Genomic DNA, 26,297 nt, shown 5'->3' with positions numbered 1-26,297 from the left:
TAATTATTATTTTAATTTAAGATTAAATTATAGTTTTCTTTTTATTTTAATGAAATTGAAATTAAATTAACGATATAACGAATGTAGATTTTTTTACTTTGGATGAATATTTCTATTGCAATGCTTTGAAGTTTTGTTTCAAATTTTATTTGTTATATTTTCATAATAAGATAATACAGCGATATTTATCGTGATTCGTGAGATTTTGATTTTAAACGAATAAGTTAGTTCGCAAGCTGCTTAGAATTTTAATTTACTTTAGCATTTATTTTAGTATTTGGAGATAATTGAAAAGTTAATGAGAGAACTTAATAACGAGATGTATTAGTAAAGTGAAATATAGTAAGATTGAATATGGAATTTGGTAAAATTATTTTCCTTGATGGCAGTGATTCAGAATAAAATTGATAATAATACAATCATAAATATTATAATAATAATTTATACTATTATAATATAATAAATTTTAAATTAAATTTGTCCAAAAAATTTGACTATTATGCATATTTCCTATGCATCTTATATCTTTTCCCAAATTTCTTACATATTCTTTAAATTTTCCTCGAATAATTACATTTCGAATAATTTAAAATTACTGTATAATTATATTTAAATTTTTTCAAAGTATTTCATTAACCACCCAATAAACGAAAAAACTATCTCACAAGAAATTCATTTTCATCTTCGAGTCGTGGTTCAGTCTTTTTTTTTATCTTATCGTTGAATCTGCAGTTCATGAATTTCTCCCTATATTATTTCAAACTTTTCTCTTTCCATGCAAATAGACGACAATTTGAATATTCTTAGTAGGAAATAAAAAAGATCGAATCTCCTAAAATGTAATATCTAAATGTAAAATGTTGTCTGTTGCATAGAATATAAATTAAACGTAAAACTACATACGAAATCATTTATGTGCAATAGTATGTTATCATTATAGATCGTGAAAAGACAAAGGAAGCACATTGTTCCATTCCATCGTCTCGAAACATTTGAAGCTAAAACTCATTTGAAACTTCGTTGGAGAGCAGTGAAAATTCAGAAAAATGTACTTTCATCACGACGATAAAAACTTGTACAATTAATCCACTTTCATAAAAACTTTTTCTTTGTTTGATTTATTAATTTAATTCTTTAAAATCAATTTAAGCAAAAAGAAAAAGAAAATTCCATTTTAAATATTTAAAATTATTCAATTTATTATGGAGCTTATCATATTATTCAACTTCTGAATTATTTCAATGCATAATAGAGCCATAGAACAGCAAAATATAGATAATTTAAGATTTTTTTTAGGTAATGAATCGAGCTCTTGAATCGATTATTCGCTATTCACGTGTCGAATTCCGAATGAAAGATTACGCTCGATCTTATCCGAACCTATCCGAATTTGTCCGAATTTTTCCGATTCGTTTCGAATCCGTAATCTTTCCCGCGCAAATTATAATAGACAAAAATAATATTAAGAAACAAACTTACTTCAATAATTTATTATTCAAAGCATCGAATAACTCCATATAACAACTGTAATAAATAAATTTTAAATAAAATTCTTATTTAAACTTAATTTTAATTAAAATTTTAACTCATTACTTTTTCAATTATGTTAATGCACAACTTTGTTAACAGACACTCTGAATTGAAAGATAGATTATTATAATACATATTGCAAAATTAATCGTGGCTAATAATTGACAATAAAATGCCTGTCCAATGTAAAAAAATATTATATTATTATCGACAGAGAAATCAATTCCATAATTATTCCTGTATAAATAGCAAGAATTATTAAAATTTAAACACTATTACCAATGATATAATATATATATTAAAAATAATCCAGTTTTTCCAAGTTTCTCCAACTGACAATATATTTTCCAACCAAACTATTAATACATAGCAAACAAAGTACAATATTAAAAACTATATTCCTTTTCCACGAAACCCCTACAAATCATTCGAGAAACAAATTACATATTTTCCATTTAATAATTCGAGTTGGCAATTAAAAGAAATACTCTTTATCAACCCGAATAAACAAACGGTCGTGAGCTTAATCGTTGTCAGAACACGTACGGACACAAGGGAACTTTTTAATGTTTCTCATGTATGCTCGTCGTGTCTGTAAATCCCGTCTAGCCCCAGGGTCGTCGCGTGCAAATTACGTGCACCCTGGTTGAGGGTAACTGGAAGAAGGGGAGAGGGGGATGAAGAGGAAGAAGAAGAAGGAAGGAAGGAAGAAGGAATGATCTTTCGCGTTAAACAGGCTACTTTGTATTGCATTCGCTCGGTTCCAACGAGACAAATGACTTTCCCCTTTCTTTCATTACTTTCTTTCTCACTCTTTCTTTCTTTCTCACTACCCCCTGATCCCTCGTACGACTAAAAGAAATGGAAACAACGATGTTCAAACGATCTCGTAATTATTTTCCCATTCGTCTTGATAGATTGTTAAGATTAGGTTAGATTCAAGATGGCGGACCCGTTTTAGGCAAATTTCTCGAACGCTCTCGAATTAATCATTCATAGAATTATCAATTTGAATAATTCATAAGAAAATTGTTTGTTTCGATTCAATTTATCTATTCCTTTGTACTATTAAAATTAAAAAAAAAAAATAAGAAACTTTACTATTTAACAATCTTATAAAGATCTTTCTACAAATAATATTCAAAACACGAAGGAAGAGAAACAATTACACAACAAACGTTTTTTCATTTGATTAAACTTAAAGTCTAAAAATTTCTCGAAACAATTACGAGTAGAAAAAGGTTCCTAAAAAAAAAAAAAAAAAAAATTATAAATCATTGTTTGGAACTTGGTCGAGGATTTACAGATCGTGAATATCCATAGTTTGGATACACCGACGGTGTATTCGATCGAGGTCTTAATTGCCGCCTAAATTATCCTCCATTAGCAAAATCAGGAGTATTGCATGCAGGCCGCACACCTACGCGGCTGCTCCATTATCGAAATCAAATCTACCCGGGCTATACTACTCTATTAATAGACGATTCGAGGCGGGGAATAGATCGGAACGAGTGCGCTCCTTCCCGCCGACCGAGGAATTGATCGCTCGACTAATTGGAATTCGACGAAGGATCGCGGTTACGTCGTCTGGCAAAACGTAGTCGATGTTGAGTGCTTTAATGGCTCGGTTCTTTTGCCATCCGTGGAATTGAAGTTAATGGAATGAAAAGTCTGTGTGTTTTTCTTTCCCCCTTTCTTTCTTTCTTTCTTTCTTTTTTTTTTTTTTTTACCCGAGTACTTTTTCATCTTTCTTTGTTTTTTCTTCTTCTCTCTCTCTCTCACTTTTTTCTCCCTAAATAACGAAAGATTTATGGTAATTTTTCTGGAAGATTAGGACCCGAAGAATTTTTTCTTAATTTTTCTTCGTTTTTCTTTTGATTGTAATTATTCTTTTGGAGGATTGTTTAAATTATTTACGTGTACATGAAATTTGAGGAAAATTGGAAATATTTGAGAAATTTTTCTTCTTCGCTCTTCCTTCGTTTTTTTTTTTTTATGGTGGAGATACTGAAATATAGTTTATAGTAATTTCTTTAATTTTTTTCTTTATTCCTTTATTTTTTTGATATTGGAAATATTTATAATTGAAATATTTATAAATGAGAATATGCTGTGTAATGTTATTTTTAGAATGTTATAGATTTTTCATTAAACAATTTTTAAAATTATTTACAATTAAAATAAATTATATAAAAACAATAATTAATTGACAAGCGATTACAAACAAAATCCTTGTGGATCACTACGATCTATTACATAGCTTTCAGAATTAGTGGAATAACGAAAAAGAAAAATAGAGTGTTGTGGAACGAAAATAGTGGTTTGGATAGATACTTGAACCAGATGAAAAAAAGGAAAGTTTTTTCCACGAACTTCTTCTTCCTTTCTTTCATCGAGAATTACTTTTCCCTGTCTATTGAAACGATATACAAGAAAGAAAATTTTTCGAAAAAAAAATCCAAGATTTTCAAAAAACAAATTTATTTTAATTTTTTTTTAGCAAAATATTGAAATTTATTCTGTATATTTGTATATTATTCCATGATAATTAAATTTCTACCGTAACAGAGGATTTAAAAAACTACAATTTAATAATATTATAATCTCTTGGACGAGAAAATTCAAGGTTATAAAAGAATTCGATCAAGGAACATACATTTTGGATATAATTTAATAAGAAAAGATAAAAGAGTTCGTCAAAGGAAGGGGGGAGGAAGTTCTTTCGGACATTAAGAAAGAAAAATCGAAAGATCTTTAAAGAAGAGATCTTCAAAATTCTTACGACTTGTTCCCAATTTATCCATGCAATTCTTTTCAAGAGAAAAAATAGACAAGATAGACGGAATCGACGGGCAAAGAAGACGAAAAGAATTCGATCAGCCGGAAAGGAAGGATTTCGACGAGTGAAATGCAAGGGAAAAACGAATGAAAATCGAGAAACCATGGCTGGAAAGAGGGGGAGGCTCTGGCAAATATCTTTTATTCCGCCTCTTTAATACTTCCGTGCTCTCCAATTCCAACCCCCTTTCTCCAGCAACTGTTTACACCGTTACTGGACACTCCTTTCTTGGCCATTGGTATTAACGATCATGAAGGAAGTAGGCACATGTAGATAGTACATCTCGATAGTAAAGTTGCAATTCTAAACTGTTTTCAAACAGGAAACGCCTTCTTCTCTTGGTTTGTGAAACTCTAAAAGAATGATTGTTTTTTTTCAAATTTTTAAAATTATTTATATACAGTTGACAAAAGTTGATATAAATATATCATTCTTGAAGTTAATCATAATAATATTTAATTAATATACAAGGATAAATTTTAAAGTCACAACTAAATAGTATTATTATTACAAAATTATAAATATCCATCGTGAAAAATAATTACGTTCAAAACAATCAAAATATCCCATTCCCTGTAATCAACGAATGATTAAAACGAAAAGTATGATTATTATAAAAATAACAATACTTTAAATCTCACATCCATTATCTTCAAAAAAAAAAGGGGGGGAAAATATAAACGTTATACTCAAAACTGTAACGATTGAATAAATAACGAACTTATTATTAATACGATAACAGATCCTAAGAGTTTAGTAATAAATTTATCACGATTGAATATTACTCTTAAAATTGTCAAATAAGATCCACCGTATTATCCTCCCTCGAGTAAACAACATTAATAAATCATACGCCTGGGCAACCACCCCATCTGCTCACCCCCTCTCGAACACACCGTCCAACTATTACACAACGCAGCATCCCATAATTCCTTCGAATGCACACACCATCGTCTTGCCGATTATCCAAAGTTCCGCCTTATCTCGGGTCAAAGTGATTTCCGGTTGCCCACCTGCGTAGCCGGCCCACTGCCTGTCCTTAATCCCCTTATCTCTCAGAAGATAAACAGATTCGGGATCCCTGGCCGTGTAATGGCGACCAGTTAGTTATGCGAACAATTCTCTAATGCTCTATATATACATATATACATATACATATATATATATGTTTTGATCGATCGACCTGTCCAACGAACTCGATAAACCCGATTGACTACGATCTCTCTGTTGTTATTCTTGTCTAATAGCCGTTCGAGGATCGATTAATGGATTGTTTCGAATTGAGGTAAACATATCCGGGAATTTGTCGAGTGTGTTTTGTAAAGTGTAGACAAGTGGAGGAATTCGAATACTCGTGGATTTGAAGAGAAGTTGGAAGTTTTAGAAGACGAGGAATTATTTGGAAGAGATGAGGAAATTGTTTGAATTTTTACGAATCTTTTAAAGATTAGTTTTTAAAGTTGAAATATTTTTTTTATTAATCTTCTCTTTAGGATCTGAAGTTGTATGAAGTTGTAAATATGAAATTTTCTCTCCAATTTTTCTCTATCTTATATTATTATTGAGGAAAGATTTAAAAGAAAACAGAAATATTTTAAGTTAAAAAAATTTCCGTGTAATATTTTCTTAAGTAGTACAAATAAAAATTAATCGAACACATTAGATGTTTAACAATTTCTTCAAAGAAATGAAATTAGCTTAACACGATCGAGATCGTTTTCTCTTTTCCTACGTCAATTACTACGCGAGTTATTTTTAATTTCGGACTGGTTTCAATGTTTTCCTATGACATTCGAGTTGTTTGATCGTGTCGAAGCAAGTAGCCGACTCAAAGAAAAATATGGATATAGGATGGAGGGAAGATAACAGAGAGATTCGATTACAGTTTGATGTTTGTCAAACAAAGGTATCATTGTTAAGTAATAAAAGAGTAAGTCGATTATGTGACTAGTTTCAATTTCAATGATTGCAAATAATATTTTATACATTTTAAAAAATATAATATTGTCTTGGACTTATATTTTTTATTTTATTATTAAATAAACTTCTTTATATCTAAATTGTAGTTCAAAAATCAACTCTCAACATCTATAAAATTATTTCGATTAATATTAATTAAATTTGTATTTGTCAATTTGTTTGCACTCGAATTTTAATCGACTAATTTTATCAAAGGCTTCGAAATTTTAAATAAATTTTAATCATCCAATTTCACGCATACGAAATTTTATGAAATTATATAGCATTGATTCTTTTTTCAAAAATTGAAAAAAATTAATACACTTGAAAATCATCGAAATCGGAGAGGAAATAACCTCTCAACTTAGCCGAATTTCTATAATATTTTCAATCTCGTCCAACCAATTTCAACGGCGTTGATGGCCACACGACGAGGGATCGAAACAATCTGACTCCCTTATTCGAAGCATCGATTTCAAATCTCACACTATGCCACAGCGAACCAGTCGAGTGGAACTCGTGTAACACGACGAAAATTCCCAATGGCCCGTTCACTGGCCGTTCAAGTAGCCGCCATTACTGTACCCGCGAGACTGACTATCGCGTTTCGATTATTCGATAAAGTCGAACGAGCGGATCTGCGATATATCCGTAAACGGTCGGTAACAAAGACGACCGTCAATATTGACCGATAAACAATCGAGACGTATGATGATTCGCGATCAATCGAGTCGTTGTTTCACTCGCGATTATGATATCTCGATTAATGATGCACGATTGACCTTTTCTAATTAGGATACTAATTTATGTGTATATTGAGAATTTATAATAATATTGTTTTCTTTAATTTTCTTAATATTTTTTTTTTTTATTGAGATACGACAAACTTTTAATTAAAGAGCAGTTTATAATGATTCAATTATTGAATTTCTTGAAATGTTTGTTTTTCAATAAGTTTTTGTTAGAAAGTTGAAATATTAAATTGTTTTTCTAACGAAATATGTAATTAATGATAAAATTAAATGTGTTTTTTAAGATATATATTTTGATATAAAGTATTGTCATTTTGTAAACGGATAAACGGTGTGCGTTTAAAAAGAATTATTTTTGATTGATTAATTAAAATATATATTTAAAATAAATTTTTGGTAATACTAATGTAATTTTGTTATATTTTTGTTTATTTTTCATATTCATATTCTCATTTTAATGGTTTAAGGTAAAATAAAAAAAAAGAATGAGAAGTCTATAATCAAGTGATCAAGATAAAAACTATTAATGTCAGTTTTATTTAAAAAAATGGAAAAAGAATTGTCTTATCTTATATAGCTCGTTTAATCTTAAAATTATTAAAATTCCTAATGCATCTTTTTAATCAAAATGCATATAGAACGAGCTAGTCTTAAGTATCTGATAACAATATAATTTATCAGAAAAGAATGAATCAACTAATTATCCTAAATTAGAATAAATAATTCTTATAATTATAAATAACAATTTTCTAGGAATTAATATTTTATATATAAATCTATTTAATTATTACAATCAATCATTTCATTTTTATATCAAAGAATCAACGGACATTAATTCCCATTTCTCTTTCAAGCAAAACCTAACCTCTCATTTTTTTTTCTCTCTCTCTCGTAACCAAAGAAAAATCCGGTTATAAAGGGTTAATGTAACGAAAAAAAAAAAAAAGGCGAGTGTCCTGTGGCGAGGAAACAGTTTTTCATCCAATGTCGACCTTTTTTTGCTGCATCACGGTCATAATTCACATGAATTAACCGTAAACTTATCACGATCGCCATCTTCGTTTCTCTAGCGTAAACGCATCGTAGATTAGGTTCACCATGAAATTCTTTATCTCTCGTGTTTCCCCTTCCCTCGTTCGAGGGTGTAGCATATCGAGCAACCTTCTCATCCTTGACGTTGTTACAGAGCGGTTTTCATCGCGAACGAGGATTTTTGCCTTGATTAGAGACTCCTGTGATGAGTCGCCTATTTATAATTTTTTTCTTCCTAGGGAATAAATAGGATACTAGGGTTAAAGCGATTATTCTTGAAAAAAAGAATGAACGGTTTTCAGTCGATTTTTTGCATCGAAAGATTGAAGCTCTTGCAAATGGGATGGAATATTTCGTTTTCCTTCCGATATTATTTTGACATGAATTTTAATTTTTAGATTAAGTTTAGGTTAGGTAAATTTTTGAATAAAGAAATTGAAAATTTGAGAATTAAATAATTCGAGAAACATAGATTGCGTTTGAAAATTTAAGAATTTGTAAATTTGATTTCAGGAAATTGTTTATTTGGAAAAACTTGTAATTTTGGAAAATTAAAGATACGAAAATTGACAAATTTGGAAATCTGAGAATTTAGAAAATGAAAAAAGATTCGAAAGTTGAATTGAACGACAAATTCTCAAATTTCTCAAATTTTTCAAAGCAAAAGAAGAAGGAAACAATCACTTTCGCGAGGTCTTATGATTGCAGAAGGTGTTAAGAAGGGGTGCAAATGAACATTTTTATTCCGAATCACGTTCCTCGAGGAACAGTGGCAAGATCGTTTGTGATCACGTTTCTCTCTGCAACTCGAAGCAATTGCATCCGTTGTTGAGTAATCTTATCACGTGGAAACCTCGACGCCACGCATTATTTTTTAGTACGAAACCTGTCGATGCTCTCTGATCCTCTGAAGAACTGCATGATAATTACTTTTTGTGATCTAGATTTGAACATTATTAATGATAACATGATATTTTTGTGAAAAATTAAAATTCTTCGAGCTCTCTTCTTTTTAAATATATATTTAAATAGATCTGAAGAAAAAAATGATTTTATTAATTTTTGTTTTGTACTCGATATTGTAAAATAGTACAATTTGATTCGTTAAATTACATTCTGTTTTGATAAAACGTTAAATTTTAATTTGTTGTAATCTTTTTTATGAAAAACAAATTGCAAGATAATATATATTTTTTCACAGTAATTAATTGACGAAAAAGTATTTCTCTTCAGGGATTTTGAAAATGTTTAAATATTTCCTTTTTATTTTGCTATTATTGATATTATTCAAAATATAAGGATAAAATTATATCCTTGGATGGTGGAATATTTTCGTGAATCGCTATCCCCTTGTATCTCTTCCGGAACAATTCGCAAACCAAGAAATGAATTTATTGTCCTGATTCGGTATCATTGGGGGAACCTCGATCCCCTCGATCACTTACAAGTCATTTAATCCTGTCTCAGTTTTCTTGAAATCTCACGATCGTCTTATATCCTCCTTCCCTTCCCTCTTCGCAAAATGGGGAAGATTGGAATCGATGATATATTTGAAATATATATTTGAAATAAAAATAAAGATCATTATAAATAATTGATCAATCTAAAATAATTAAACAAAATTTTTAACACAATCTGAAATTTATTTGTAATAAAAATTATCGTTATCACTGTTACAAACGATACAGAATATGTGCTATTAAAAATTCTCTTAAACTTTTTTATCAAAAAATGAAAGAATAAATTTAGCCTCGTTGATATTCCCTTCTTATATTTCAATTTTATATAAAATATAAAATTTAGAATAACCAACATTCTCTCTACTAAAAAAAAAAAAAAAAAAAAAAATCAAAATCTTTCTATTGCATATGCTTTACATATAACAATATTTCCAACGAAACAAAATTATCCCTTCTCAACTCAACCAAGAAAATCATGTTTTCTTTAAAAAATAAAATCACCAAAAATCTTCAAAAACAATATAAATCCAACCAGTATCTTATATTTCCTCGAATTTCCACCGAGACATCCCCCTCCTCCTCACCCAACCTAACCCTCCCTAACCCTCTTTTCCCCAAACCCTTCAGGACAATACGTGTATCGGTTACTATACTCGATTCTTCTCGTCGATTTAACGGCCATTCTCTTCGAGGAAACTCGTTCCACTCGTTATCAACCCTCTTTCCTCGTGGTTATCGCCAGTTTTTCCCCAATCGGTTTCTTTCTCTTCGAGTTTGATATCGCGATGCGTTTCTCGGTCACGAAAACGGGACCAATGGCACGAAATGGACCAGATAGGATTGGTGGAAATGGGAGGGGCAAGGGGAGAGGGAAACGAGTGGAAATGATCGTTCGAATCGAATGGAAATCGTAGTTTTCTTGATCGATTCGAAGAGATCGTTTAAGGGAAATTTTCATAAGGGATAGATGATCGAGGATGATTAAGAGGTTGGAAATTTAGATAATATGGATTTCGGTTATTTGATAAGTCGAATTTAGAAATTTAGTTTTTGGATTGATTCTAAGAAAAATTTTGATGGGATAGGATTTTGAAAATTTGAGATGTGGATGATGATTTTGGTGGGGAGAGGAGGAGGGTAGTAGAAGGTTGAAAATTTAGAAATTTGAAACATTGAGAAATGAATAATTTAGAAAATTTAGAAAATTTGAATATTTAAAAATTAAGAAACTCAAATCGTAGAGATTGAAAATTTAAATATTTAGAAATCTAATAATAATCAGTAAAATCTTGGTTATATGGAAATTTGAAAATTAAGAAATTTCAAAGCTTAAAAATTTTAAACTTTATTCAGAAAATTTGAGAATTAAACAATTTGGATACTTCAAAAATTGAAAAATTAAAACTTAGCAAAAAAGAACAGGAAAATATTGATGTTCAATCTATTTGAAACAATTTTCGCGTATTTCGCTCGAATTCGACAGAAATTCGTTTCGAATTGTATCGCTAGGGAAATTTCAGGGGTAATATTCTTCTTTCGGGACACTATGGGGCGCCATGAATTCTCAATATCCGGAACACGTGTTGTCAGGACTGGAAACAAAACAAAGTATCCAGAAGATGAATGTGACAGCAATAAAATACGATCATCAGCGAGTTATGGTGTTTTCTCGATGTTCTACATGTCTCGTATTTGCTCGTCGTAATGTAGATCGTTACTCACTCGTGCAATTTTGGATAATCATCGTCTATTTAGCTTTTTTGAGTGATAAGATTAAAAAAAAAATAAATAAATAAAAATAAAAAGATAAAAAATGACTTAGTATTATCATTTCATTACGTATTTAAACGTATCATAGTTAATATTTAAACAATTTTTTTTTTATTATAGATCACATAAATTACTTATACTTTCATGTTACCGTGAAACTTTATTTCATATTATGAAGATGGAATGTAGAATATGATAAAGAAATATTGGAAGATGAATGTATATGCAAATACTTTTTATTAATATTAAATATTAGATATTCAAATTTTTCTTTATATGAAGCATAATTATACAGGGTGTTTAATAAATAATTCGAAAAAAATAATTCTGAAAATGCGTAAAATATAATACTTTATAATTTGATTGAAATATTAAAAATTAAGTTCGCTCAAAGAATAAAATTAGAAAAACAAAAAAAAAAAAAAAAAAAGAATCGAGTAGGAGCGAGAAAGTTAAAAACCAGTCTCGAGAAAATTAAACTAACAAGGGACTGCGGATCCGCAAAAAAGCGACCAACATCAACCAGTGGATAAAATGGTAGAGAAAAACCAGTGAAAAACAAATGAAAACAAAAAAAAAAAGAAAATGGAGAAGAAAGTGCAAACACAGAGAAGCTAAGTAGAACGATATAATAAACTGTCAAACACGAAGAAAACGAGAGAAGAATCAAAATGGTTACTGCAAAAGAAAGATGGAAAAGAATAACACAATATACAGTGTGTCCAAAATTAATTCATGAATATAAATTATAATAAAAAAATAGTTTAATTCTTTTTTTTTTCGCGAAAAATAATAAAACTGCATCAGTACATGAAAAATTACATTATTTAATAAGTATCACTTTTATATATTTATCCTCTCCACAAGAAAAGACTGCATGTTATTACTTATTACATCTTATTACTTAATAGTAATAATTATTTATTTGTTACTTAATATTTATCATTATTCATTAATTATATCTCAAATTCGAACCATTGTTAATGTAATTTTTTCATACAAAAAAATTAGCAGACAATTTTTGATAATTTCCATTCACAAATTAAAATCTGTGCCCAGAAAAGTTGCAGAATTTTTATTTCGCCTTTCCTCCTCTTTTTTCTTTTCTTTTTTTTTTTTCCAAGCGGAGGAGAAAGCTTGCATCCGTTCGAAACGGTGTTGGGTCAACGTGAACCATGACATTTCCGGGCAAAACACGAGCTTATTTGTAGAACACAAAGTAGAAACACATTCGCTGGTAATTTCATATCGGGGAAGCTGTTTCCGCGGTATGCAAATAAATTCTAATGTCTTCTCATGTGTATTATAACAAAGTCAGTGTGAATAATACTAAAGGGAGTGTTTGACCGTGAATACGCGTAAAAATTACGAAAGATTGCGTACGAAACGTTATCTGAGAATTTATTTCTCCTCGTTTAACAGGAATTGTCGTGGAATTCTTATATATTTTATTTTTTTTATGAACTTTTAAGATTTTTAGTTAACTTTAATGAATGACAAACGACGAGTTTTTAGAATAGGAGATTGAGATATAAAACTACATGTGTAGATGTGATAATTTTTATTAATTATTTATAATTATTTATAATTAATGAATTTTTGTATCAAAGATATCTTGTATAAAAGGGATTTTTGAACGAATTTTGAAATAATTTTGATAAACAATGAGTTTTCTGTTAATCTATAAGAATTTGTTTTTTATTCTATTCTCATTTATTTATATTTTATTATTAAATATTGTTTTTTCTTTTTTTTATTTAGATCATGATTTGATAAATAATATTCATTTAGTAAAAATCTCTATATTATTTGTCTATCCTAATTGGCCAAACCCAATTATAATCATCCTCAATATTCCAAAATTCCAAATAGTTTATCCTCAAACAATCTCATGGAGTTATATCCACGTTATTCCAATTATAATTGTAAGTAAACATTGTAATATAATATCTGCAAACATATTACTGTGTATGAGTATTTATGGTTAGTACATATATCTGATATATGATAGCAAACGAGAAAACCATAGTATTTTTCATCATTTCTTATAGCTAATTAATCTACAATCATAGATATTTAAAATATTTTTATCTAATTAAATAAATGATAATCATCTTTAAATTTTCAAATTCAAATTAATTAAACAAAATAAAACAACAATCATTCATAAAATTCCAAATTTTAAAATTTCAATAATTTATATACAATTTTAAATTTGCATCAAGAAAAAGAATAATTCTACTTTAAATATAATAAAAACATCTTATATTAATCATTTTCAAAATTACAAATTCCAAAGTATTTATGAACATCTGTTCATAATAATTAATGTCTTTTCATTTTAATTAAATTAATGTCATAATAAATTAAAATTCTGAATATCAATATCAATGAATTATTTTAAATCTCACTAAAACCAAATTCTATATTCATATATCCATGTATTTACATAATGCCATAAAATTTAAAATTTAAAAATCTTTTCAATTAAACAAATCTTATAATAATGTTTAAAACTCCAAATATTTCAACAATTTATGTATAATTTCATAATTAAGTCAACATTATTCGTATTATCTATCAAATAAAATTCCATAATTTAATTGGTTTAATTGATTAAATATCTATTTCCAAAATTCCAAATTTCCAAAGTTTTAATAATTAATTTAATTAACTATTTCATTCTACACAGGATCTGTTGAAAATCTTCCTATGTAGAATGAACCAAAGCTCACATTATTCATCTCTAACATTTAAAGTTTCAAAGTTTCAATAATTTATCTACAATCCCATGCATGGAACCCACATCATTATTCATTAAAAAACTTTCTATCCTAATTAATTATACCAACAATATCTATCTCGTTCAAAATTTCAAGCTCCAAAAATTCTACAATTTATCAGAAATCTTCATAATCTAATTGATCAAATCCATCCTTAAAATTCCCACAACAGAATCTATAAAAAGAATCTTTCCATCCATCAATGGACCAAGTTCCACATTATCCATTCTTGAAATTTCTAAGCTTCTTCAAAGGTTCTACAATTTATCCACAAATAATCATATCCATTGACCAAAAATTTCTCTCAACGACCCCACGTAAAGTATTCACCCCCAAATTCCAAACTTCCAACCACCTACCCGCAAACAATCCCACGATTAAACCAACGCCTTCCACGTGATTCCATGCTCGAATAATTCAAGCCATAACTTCCAAACGATTCTACTTATCGAAGATCGCTTCCGGTGTTTCGTTGCAATGGAGGAAGAGGAAAGAATCCTCTCCCACGCCTGTACACGTGCAGCGACCTTTTGGGGGCGAAGTTAATAAATTAGGGGAAAAAATTGTTGGCAGAAGGTGTGAAATATATTTTTCTTTCGACAGCGAGTCATCAAGTCCCGCCTACGATTGGATCGTGACATTTGGCTGTAATGCATGATGAATAAAATTAGAATTGATTTTTTTCTTTCTTTGAAGTTGAACTGATGTTTGGTTTTTATTGCGCTTGTATGATACATGCTTTTGATAGAAATAGAAAAATAATAATGTAAATGTTTCTTCTTTGGAGGATTGATGATTCTAGAAATATTAAATACATAAATATTAAATACATTTCTTTTCTTTTTAAATTCTTTGTAAACGTTATTGAATATCAAAAATCTAAAAGAATAAAAAGACGAATTTTTCGTTGTTTGATTAATTATAGAGAAATATATTGAGAATTTTGTAGAATTTTATGTTACAACAATTGATATAATTGATGCAATTCGAATTTGTCTCGTTATTCTTTTCTTCAGTAGCCTGTTTCTTTTTTTTTTTTTTTTTTGCTTTCATAGCTTATCTTGCTATTAGTTTCCTTTGACTGAATTTTGGTCAACTGGAGAACTTGAGAAAGGGGGATTAAGTAAATTGATGAAATTTGGAGAAATCCAATGCAGTTTCTGAGCTGGTGAGATTGTTTCCAGTGCTGGAATAATTATGTTAATTAGGGATTGATACTTGATCCGATAAGTCAAATTATTTTATTATAATAAAAAATTTAATTAAAAAATAGATATGATAATAATTATTGAATGATTTATTGTTATTGATTTTATTTTATTGATGAAAATAAAATTGTATATAATTGAAAAATAACTTTTGGATTAGTTAATTATTATTCAATTGAATAATATACAAGACAGATGGTATTTTTTCAAAATTGTCACGATTTGATATAAATTAGCATTAAAATTACGTAGTACCAAATTAGTTAGCTATAGCTAAAATTGCTTTTGAAATTGCCTATGCATCTATTAATCACAAAATTATCATTAAAATCCATCCACATCCTTATTAATAATGATACCATTATATTAGAGTCATCTATATAGCCATACTTGATACTTGAATTCGTAATATTAAAATTAAATTTATTCCATCTTCTCCGATGTATATATTTTAATTTTAATTTAAAAAATTTAAATATCTCTCTTTATGCAAAACAATAAGCATATCAATTAATATTTAAATGAAAAAAAGAAATAAATATCTCATTTCATCTTATATAAAGGGAACAAGACATTTCAACGTATTTTGAATATATTTTGAAAATACATTATAAAATATTTAATAATTTTACATTCAACACTCTCCAATTTTTATTTCTCTTATTAAAAATATACCCCATTCTCACTCCAATACAATTCATATTCAAGAATCACAAACTCGATCTCCATAATTCAACGTAATACGTAATTCTCTTTTGACTTTTTTTTTTTTTTTTTTATTGAGAAATATCTCGATATCCCATTTTGATCTCCATAATTCAACATATACATAATTCTCTTTTATGGCATTAGATGTACTATGTACACGCGTGAACGTGATCAGAGCGCCGTAAAAATGATTGAAAATTCCACGGGTGAGGAACTATCGTTTGGGACCGTCTCTAATTTACGAGAACGTCGGTACGGCATCCAGAGGAAAGAGTTTGCAGAACGTGTCTTTTGATCCACCTCGCCTCTCAAACGTGCACCGACTCCGTCTATTTCCTCTCCAATTTCCGTTTCCTTGTTTGTCGTTCGCCCGATGACGTTCGATAAATATTTTACGTGTTGTCGATACCGATTGTCTCGAGATCGAGGATCTTGGAGGCAAGATGGCGGACTAAGATCAAAAGCCTCGTTTCTTTTCCTTCGATTTTTACCTCGCATTTTTGAGTCTTGATACGAGTTAATCGGAATTTTTATTTTTTTTTTTTCCGTATATCGAATGTTTTTATTTTAAACTAGAGAATAAAGTGTATTACGTAGGTTAATTAAAATTTTATTTCAAGTCAATAAAAGTTGTGATAAAGGTGAAATAACAGATTGTACGATAATTTATAACAATTCCAATCATTTATACATTACATATAATGTTTGCAAACATTTCGTTTCATTCCAGAAAATGATTACTCTTTCTGTATAAATTATAAATTTCTCAAAAACGTAACATAATAAACGAAATATATTTTTCGATTATGGATTAAAATTAATTTGCTCCAAGCTATATTCTCCTTTTAAAGGGGATACACAGGGGATACGGAACGAAGCTTTTCAAACAATTTTCCCATCCCCGTGCATAAATTGCAGCAGTTTTAATTTCAAGAAGAACGATAAAAAGAACGAAAAGACAATTGGCCGGCTCCCTTCTTTAATCCAATTTCATCGTTCAATAGACTCGAACGGTAAACAGATAAACTTCGAAGCTAATCTTCGTCATTTTTCGTTAAACTTTCATTTTCTCGATAGAAAATAATATATAACGATATGCAAAAATTATTACAATTAGTTAATTGTTGAAAAACATATCTTTCTAATTTTCAAACTTACGTTTCGTCTCTTCGTATAAATAATAAATAATATCATTAGAAAGATAGGAAAAGTTTTTTTAGAGAGAAATTCTTTTTTTTTACCTAAAGTTGCGTAAAAAGTTTAATCTGTTAAAATGGCGGATCGCCAGATGGCCAGAGGCCCGCTCTTTAAACCGTTCTTCGACACGCCACCCCTTTCTTGCACAGGGGATATCGTGCGAGAAGGGGTTGGCGAATCGAGGATGCTTAACACGCGACTTTGCAAGGCCGCTCCGTGGGAGGCCATTTTATAACCAATTAGTTTCCCTCTTTAAGAAACTGCCTACGGAAGTAGCACTCCACCGTCCTTCGACTCGGTCCAAGTGGCTAACCAGAATAGAAAATCATTGTTCCGCGATGACTTCGGGGCCAGCAGAGAGCCACGAACGAGGAGGAGTAGCGGTAGTGGTTGCAATGGCCGCCGTTTTATCGCGGTTGATGATCGAAGATCGAGGAGGTTGGCAGATTTAATTAACTTCGTTTTCTATAAGCTGTTCCATTTTATTTTTATTTTCTTGCTGGGTTGAAATTGCTCGAAGATCCTTGTGAAATTTATATATATATTTGTTTCAGTGGAATGCAGTATTTATTATTTGTTGTTTTTTTAAATTAGATTACCTTTTGACGTGATTGGTCATGATTATTATTATTTTATTATTAAATTAAACGATTTACTTTTGTGTTATAATTGCGTATGAAAGTTTTCTAATAAATAATTCCAAGGATAATTTTAGAAAATCCTCCAAAAATCATTTAGCGTGGTATAGTTTGTAAAATGTATAGAGTTTGGAATAGAATGGAATAATGAACGAGGGTGAAATTACAAATTTGATGAGATAGGTTAAAAAATATCAGAAAGTGAAATGAAATGAAGTATGGAAATGAGAAATACTTGAAACTGGTTTAATCCAATTATAATACAATTATGAATATAGGTTAGTACTTGAGGATTGTAATGAAATTTATGGGAGATCGAAATTGTAGTAATTAAAGTTGAACGATTTTAGCCGAGGATCCTTAAAATGAAGAATTCGAATCAAATAATCGATAAAAAGAGTCGAATTCGATTTAATCAGAGCTTTGAATTTTTTTTCAGATTTCTGGCCATAGAAAAAATTAAAGGCCGACAGTCTTCTTGGCCGATCGTCGCTGGATTATCCTGTTCAGGAAGCCGATTTTAATGAAAGCCTTCCTCGGTAAGTCCTTTCTACGATGCATTTGTTGGTGAACGTGGATAAATAAGAATCGAAAATAGAAAGTTTTTCACTTTTTTGATAAAAAAAAAAAATAAAATAACAATATCTGAAATGAAAATGATTTTCGATAAAAATAAAAGATTAATCAGAAATAATAAAATTAGCTTTAAAAATATAATAATCCAATAAGGAATTTTAAAGCAGTTCCAAAAGTTTTAAATTATCTGTTGATGCATATTAAATACTTAAAAGTTGATTAACAATATTTTATGATCATTATATATGAAGAGAAAGAAAGTATTTGTTGTTGTTCTCGTGGCTAAATGGAAAGAATGTCCGCTTTTCATCAAGTTGGTCCCACGATCGAATCCCCAGATTACTAAAATTTATTTTCTTCGATTTTTCCTCGTATATATTATTCTTTATCAGTGTCTTCCGTATGTTGTTAAAAAATACTTTCTTTAAAATTAAAAATTATGAGTAGAAAAAAAGAAAAATCAATCTGGAATTTTTCATTCTTCATATTTCTTTACTTATGTCTTCGCATATTTCATCAGAAATAAATTTTCGAGATAAAAAAAACTTCCAAATTTATATATATATGTATCTCAACTTGTCTTTGAATTCTACCAAAGGACAATTTCTTCTTTAACCTTTAAAACATTTTAAGAAAATTCTTCGAATCATGATTTTTAATCCGCTAGTTCAACATGTGTGTAACGATTTCAAATATGACATGCAAACAAATTTAAAGAAGCTTCTACGGAAAAATCGATCCTTAAGGGGGAAGAGAAAAAGTTGAGAGGGATTTATAAAATCTTCCCTTAATGTTTCATATATATATAATCAAAAACGTACAATTTCTTCTTTCTTTCTCCATTTTTCTTGAATTTGTGCCGGTATCTATCCTCGAAAATTTATTCTCCAGCATCTCTGAATTGCACAAGATAAAAACACGCATGGAACGCACGATGTGTGTTTCTATCTCTCTTTCTCATCATCTCTTTACGATTGATGATGGATGGCCGAGATTTAGTTCCAAAACCATAATACGAAAGAAAACCCAGAGAATGCAAAGAGCTGTATTCTACGCAAGACTAGTTTTGTTTGCAAAAAAAAAAAAATGGCTCGTTTAATGAACTATACATCCTTCTCTCTTCATCCTTTCTCTTCCTTCATCCTTCATTCCGTAATGCAACTGCGATTTCATCAGAAATGACTCGCAGTCTGATCAATGGCCGACTCGTATCACTTAATCCTTGCGTAATGGTCGCTGGGGAACCGAACATTCCCGCGTATTATGTAAAACGAAGGTAATCTATTAATTTGTACGGTATCATTGATGATCATCACGTGCATTGCGTTAAATTAGGGCGATTGGTTGGTGGATGGCGATGAAGTGTTAATTGAAAGTAACTAGGCGAGTAGAATTTTCAATGCGAACATTCTCTCGAGAGATAATCCCAGTCGAAATTATTCCAATCGGTATTTTACATTGTAAGTTTAAATCTTCTACAAGATAGTGTAGAAGAAAAATGTACTATAAATAATATAAAATTGCCAATTTCAATTTGATAACTTTCACTTTAATAACATTAAAAATTACATAATCAACACATTTCTATATTTAATATTCTCAATTAAATTCCAAAAAAAAAGAAAATTTCCAAAATATTTTACATCGCATAAAATCTCATAGTATGATTATTTTATCATCGTATAATAATATTTTTAAAAAAGAAAAAAAAAGAAGTAAATAAATTAAACGAAACGATCGAAGAAGAAATTAAAAAAAAAAAAAAATCCATCATCGTGAAATCGTGAAGTGAATTTCACTCGATCGAATAAAACGAAATCTCTAAGGGCGAATCGGTGCAGGGTTTTAGGGGCCGTTGAAACGGTGTTAGAAAAACACGGGTTATTACGGGTCGGCGAGTCGAAACAATGGACGAGGGAGCCAGTGGAAACGGTTCGTACGTGTTCAGACGAATCCAGGCCAGGCACTGATAATCCGAAAAGGGATCTCCCAGCGATTTGTCTCTCGATCCTCCCTTCCCCCATCTTCCTTACTCCTTACCCAGTTCTTTCTCCGTCCCTCTCATTCTCTCTTTCCGACATCATCGATAACAGTAACGATTCGCTTGTCATCGCTGTCGATGTATGACGCGATGATTCACGATATTCTGTTTATACCGAATCCAATATTATATCCGAAGATCAAGTGATCAACGTTTGCTTTAGTAATTTATTTTTTTTTTTTAAACATATATATACATAATACAATTTTTCAATTTATCAAAGATGCATTATTTATATACGCGTAATTATAGAAAGTTAGAATAGAATAAAATTTGAAAAAAAATTTTTACAAAACGCAAAAATTTATCTTTTTAATTCATTATCGTATTAAAAGTGTATAGGATGCGTTGTTGAGCAAGCGATGAAAAAAAAAAATAAGTCGATGAAAAGAAAAAAAGTTTCTCTCAAACTTTCGCAAGACTCAATGTGCGTTCAAGAATGCGAATTCATGAACGCATGTTCGAGTTTAGTTCGTCCACAGTTCATCCACTTCCGGCGGGAATAAATATCTTCTTCTCGATGATCCGAGCTCTGGGACGCATTAACCCCGCATGGCAAACGCCGACAAAAAGTGATACATCGTGATCCACTCGAAAAGTTTCGGCAAATGGCGACAACTTTCGGATGTAATCGGGATCAGGACGCTTAGGCTTCGTTGGACTTCGATCCTCCGAGAAACCGTGGAATTATCCCCGTGGATATCCCCGAGACCGTGGAAAGTGGGGCGATGGTATGAATTATTGTGGAACCAAAATCTTCCCGACTTTTCTTCGGTATATCCAAGCTATCTGAGCTTCCACTGTTCGAAATTTTCTTTGATTAAGGAATCGAATGGTTATTTACGATATTGAAATTGTTAATAATCACGTTTTCGATCATATTTGGATATTTTATTCATCATCAATTTAATTGTAATCAAATTAATCAAATCTCAAAATTCGTTTTTCGAACTCGAGGAAAGGCAGAGGCTGATAGGAAAAAGAAAGAGAGATTTTCAATTTCCATCTCATTATCTCAATTTCAATCATCGACAAATCGGGGAATCTTTGTTGGGAGATCCCACAATTCGTCGTGCACACACTCGTAATTTCGAATCGCGGTGATCTCGCCTTCGACAGATTCATCCGCCGATAATTAGCCTAATGACAAAATGAGGAGGAGGGGAGGAGGAGGGGAGGGACGGCAAACAAGAGGGCGAGAATTCGGCCGTTGCCTCGCGTTATTTCCGACGAATTACGACCATTTGATCGTACGCCTGGAAACGTTTACTCTCTCCCTCCCTCCCTCTGTTTCTCCCTTTGCGTGTCTACCAATATCCTGTGATTACAGACTCGCGGTTTTAAGATCAACTTAACTGAAATTCGAGCGAGTGTCGTTCAATTTATATCAACGGACGAATCGCTTTCATTTCCACCGTTTCAAAATTCGCTTCGATTTATAATCAATTAAACGATTATAAAAGAAGGAAAAACTTTTCGCTCGATTAGGTTAAGCGATATCTCATTCAAATCTCTTAAAATAAGAGAAAGAATTGATATATTGGTATACATATGTATATTAAATTAAATTAGAAAATAAGAAAATAAGGCGCGTAATCAGAGAATAATTTTAATTTTAAATTGGCGAGAATAATTTTATTTTACTTCGCTTTTTTTTTTTTTCTTTTTCCTTGTCCCCCTTTCTCTCTACTTGGAACGAAGTTTCGCGTGCAATCCGCGGTTTTCGATTGTTCGACTTAGAATCGAATTACGCGATACGATCTCGGGGATTTTCACGCGAGTCAGGATACACGGAGTTGAAGAAGAGGAGGGGAGGGTTGGAAGAGTCTTCTTTCAGCCGTCCAGGGTGGGTATCCATTGTTTCCGGTACAAAAGGGGCCAACGGGTCGAACGGGTGGAGACGGCACGTCGAGGAGTCCATTGTTCCGCTTCAGGATCGCGCGAAAGACATCGCCTCTCAAAAATTCCACCTTCTCGAAGTCACTCTCCAGACCGGAGAGTGGATCGAACTTTGGAAGGAGGAATACTTCTACTTGCTTGCTCGCCTCGAATTTTTGTGTTTCTTGAGAATAAAAGTATCAATTATCGAGCGTTTATTTTTTGTTTCCCTTGCGCCGTAACGAGAAAATGGATAATTAATATTGTTGCTAGATTTTTGGGACATTAAAAATTTTTATTGAATTTTTGGATTTATGATTTTTTAATATTCTTTGGTTTCTAATTTTCTAGAGAAAGTTAAATAATTTGTGGATCGGGCACTTGATTGTGTGAATTAAATGTATATATTTTTCGAAATATTCGTGGAAAATATATATTTTAATTCAGTGGAAAGTTATGTATGATGGTCATTAAGGTGACAAAAATAATTCGAAGAGATGGCAAAGAAGATTAAATTGAAAAATTTCTATCTTTAAAAATTATTAGAATTAGATCGAATAATTAATACAATCCAATTATCTTAACTTAATACAATCCAAGGATCGAGAAATTACACTGGCTCAAAGAGGGACGTCAAATTGGTTCGCATCCTTTTAATCACGGCAGAGAACGTAACGTATCCTATCCACTCTAACACAAAATATCCAAATCCCATTATCACCATTTAATCCTCCATACCAAACCACTTCTACCCTTTAATCTCTTTCAATTTGCAATTATTAACTAAAATCTCCCCGAACTTTTAATCTCATCAATCTCATGACGAACGACTTCCAGTTTCACCCAAAAAAAGTTTGTTCAGGAAATTCGATCTCTTTCAAAAAAAAAAAAAAAAAAAGAATCTCTATCAAAAATTTTCCAATTTTCCAACCCAGAACGCCTCGAATTATCAAGAGAGAGAAAGAGAGGGGAAAGAGAGAATTGTCCCAACAAACCAACACGTCAAACCAAATAAAATTCGTTTCGATTCACTTTTAACCGATGATCCGTGTTTATTACTTCCGGTTATCAGTTCCGCCCGTCTACTATTAATCGTTCATTGAAAGATTCAATTTCTTGAAGAAAGGAATTGACTGGTCAGCCAACTACATTTTGATTATCTGATTAATATCCTAATTGATTGGATCAAATGGATATTTCTCCATAAATAATAATATATAAAATATCTATTTTTCAAATTCTATTTTGTAATGCACAAAATTCCTTTTATTCTAAAATTTCTAAAGAGGAAACAAAGATTCCTTTTCCAATTTCATTATTCTAACCTAAAAAATCTCCTGATATTCGAAAACAAAGCTTCAAAAATGCAAGATCTCTAAAACACTCTGATATTTCCACCCTCTATAAATTTTATTATCCATCCTGGCGAGGATTTTCATCGAGCCGTGACGGGCGAACAAATTTTCCGGATTGGCAAAGTTTCGGCCAATGGTTTAATCAAATCGAGCCGCCATTACGTTTCGTTATTCAGCGGCTGGCATAATGCAAATGGCGGAAAAATCGACAACACTAACGAACCGAACACACACATTCTCTTTTTCAGATTCAAGATTCTAGTATCAATGGTAAATACATTCGTAGATTGGATCATTTTCGACCCATACCAAATTCTTCCATTATATATGTGTTGTAAAAATGTGAGAAATCATCGAAGGAATTATTTGGAAAATGTACAATTGTGTATGTTGTATGAATTGTGTGTAAATGTACAATTGTATTATACATTTATAGGTATGTGGTGATTTATTGGAATATTATTGTCGAAGTTTGTGATTAGTATGGTAGTTTGGAGATGAGTTAAGATATATTATAATAATAGATATATAATAGTAGAAGAGTTATAAATTAACGTGTATATTATGGAGCCTTAAAATCTGGGAATAGAGATGAGAGAATTATTGTTGGAAGGAACATGGGATGTTTGGATTGGAATAGATTAAAGTAGATGGAGTAGAAAATAAGATAATTTAGAATATTTAGAAACATGTGGATATCTATAAGATTTTTATAAATAAAAGAAGAAAGATGGAAGAAATTTTTTAAACTGGAACATTTTCATCATCAGAATAGACTCACAATAACTGAAAGCAATTTAAAGCTTTTAAATTTAGGAACTTTCTAAGATTTATAAATCTCAGAATATGTAAATATCTGTGGAGAATGTTTGTAATAAAATAACAAGATAATAAGAATCTTGAGATCTTTATGAATCATTATCTTTGATCATCATGAACAATATAATCCAATCAAAACTTGCAAAGGAAAAGTTCTAAGTTTATAAATCTTAAAAACAACTGTATGAACATACAAAGACAACGAGAGATCTTCACACAAAACTTGGGATTTCAAATTCAAATTTGCCAACCTAAGGAAGAAAAAAAAATGCAAATATTATCACAACTAACACCGGATCCATTTCCAATAAATATTCCATCTACTTTATCAATTTGCACATGATGTACAACCTAAAAAAAAAAAAAAAAAAAAAAAACAAAATCCCCTCCCCAGCCAACAATTCTCACAGCCAATCAAAGAATCGTCGTCTCGGCTAATTAAACTATCCTGCCCTCGATCCCTCTTTTTCTCCCCTCACGACGCGTGGTCCACGGGACAGAGAGATGAACACGACCACTGAATGTCAACGAGGCTTATTAAAGTCAATATCGAGACCGCTGCGGATTGCGTTTGTCGCGTGCTCTAACGTGGACACGTGTGCCGAATTGAGAGAAAAGGAGGAAGCGTTTTTTTTTTTTTTTTCGTTAATTAAATAGGAAACGCACGACCATCGACACAAGGGAGAATTTCCAGAGCTCGTGGAAATCTGGTTTTTTCGTCTATTTTCTTTCTTTTTTCTTTCTCTCTCTTTCTCTTTCTCTTTCTCTCTCTCTTCATTTTATTTTTACACGTCGCATCGAATACGACGTTGGACGAAGCGTGGATGAAATAGGATGAATGGAGAACTGAAAATGTCTCTGTCTACGCGAATATGCTTGATACATTTTCTTTTTTTTTTCTTTTTTTTTTTTAATAGATTAGATGAAGGATTTTGCCAAATGAAGTATCTTTTTGGTAATAATTTTCGAATATTTTTGTTCCTTTTGTAATTTAATTCTTTTTCTGATGAAAAAGACTTAAGATTATTATTAATTCTGAGATGATATCGTTCATTGAAATGAATTAAATTTTTGAATTGTTTATTAATAAATCGTGATTGTAGTTTGGTTTTTTTACTTTCTTTTTTTGTTTATTTAGCAAAGGTGATTTTTATTCAAAGTTGTTGAAACGTTCGATTTTTTGAAATAGTTTTCAACTGTTCTCTTCATTCTGGAAATTTAAAAGCAACAGAAAAGCATTTTATTCGAATTTTGACGAATTTCCTTTCTTTTTAAATTTTTTCAAAGGAAGATTTTATTAAAACCAGAGTTAATCTTTCACCGAATGTATATAATTTTAAAACTGAATAATTTACAAAAATTTTAATAACTTAGATTCTAACTTATAAATTTTCACAAATAAGAATGGAGATATTTTTACGAATTTAAAATAAAATAAATTAAAATATTTATTTCCAAGAAAGGAAATTTTAAAATGTTTATAAATTCAACCACAATTATTCGAGAGGAAATGCTCACTATTTCTTTAAATAAATAAATAAATAAATAAATAAATAAAATAAAATAAAATAGAATTTATAAAAAATATTAGAACCATGCATTTCTTTATTGTGGAGGCCTAGCAAGCCAAAAGTCATCATCTTCTCGCGCCATCTGCGAAGCAACAGACTGAATTGCGGCTCGAAAGTTCGTTCCGATAACTTCATTTCTCATTCTTCGTCTCCTTTCTTTTTCTCATTCCTCGGCGAAGAA

General features: G+C 30.5%; 1 protein-coding gene across 1 annotated transcript in view; it reads left to right on the top strand.

Moving 5' to 3' along the window:
- LOC122714008 (octopamine receptor Oamb) overlaps nucleotides 1-26,297 on the top strand; it is a 118,397-nt gene that overhangs the window by 41,402 nt on the left and 50,698 nt on the right. Inside the window, exon 2 of the mRNA XM_043934975.1 lies at nucleotides 18,316-18,415. The gene's annotated coding sequence lies outside the window, so the exon portion shown is untranslated. The remainder of the gene's footprint in view (nucleotides 1-18,315; nucleotides 18,416-26,297) is intronic.

Source organism: Apis laboriosa, unplaced genomic scaffold (assembly GCF_014066325.1).
Source record: "Apis laboriosa isolate Shangri-la unplaced genomic scaffold, ASM1406632v1 scaffold26_cov146, whole genome shotgun sequence".
Lineage (NCBI taxonomy): Eukaryota > Metazoa > Arthropoda > Insecta > Hymenoptera > Apidae > Apis > Apis laboriosa.
Note: the sequence above shows the minus strand (reverse complement) of the source record. Positions and strands in the feature narration are given on the sequence as shown.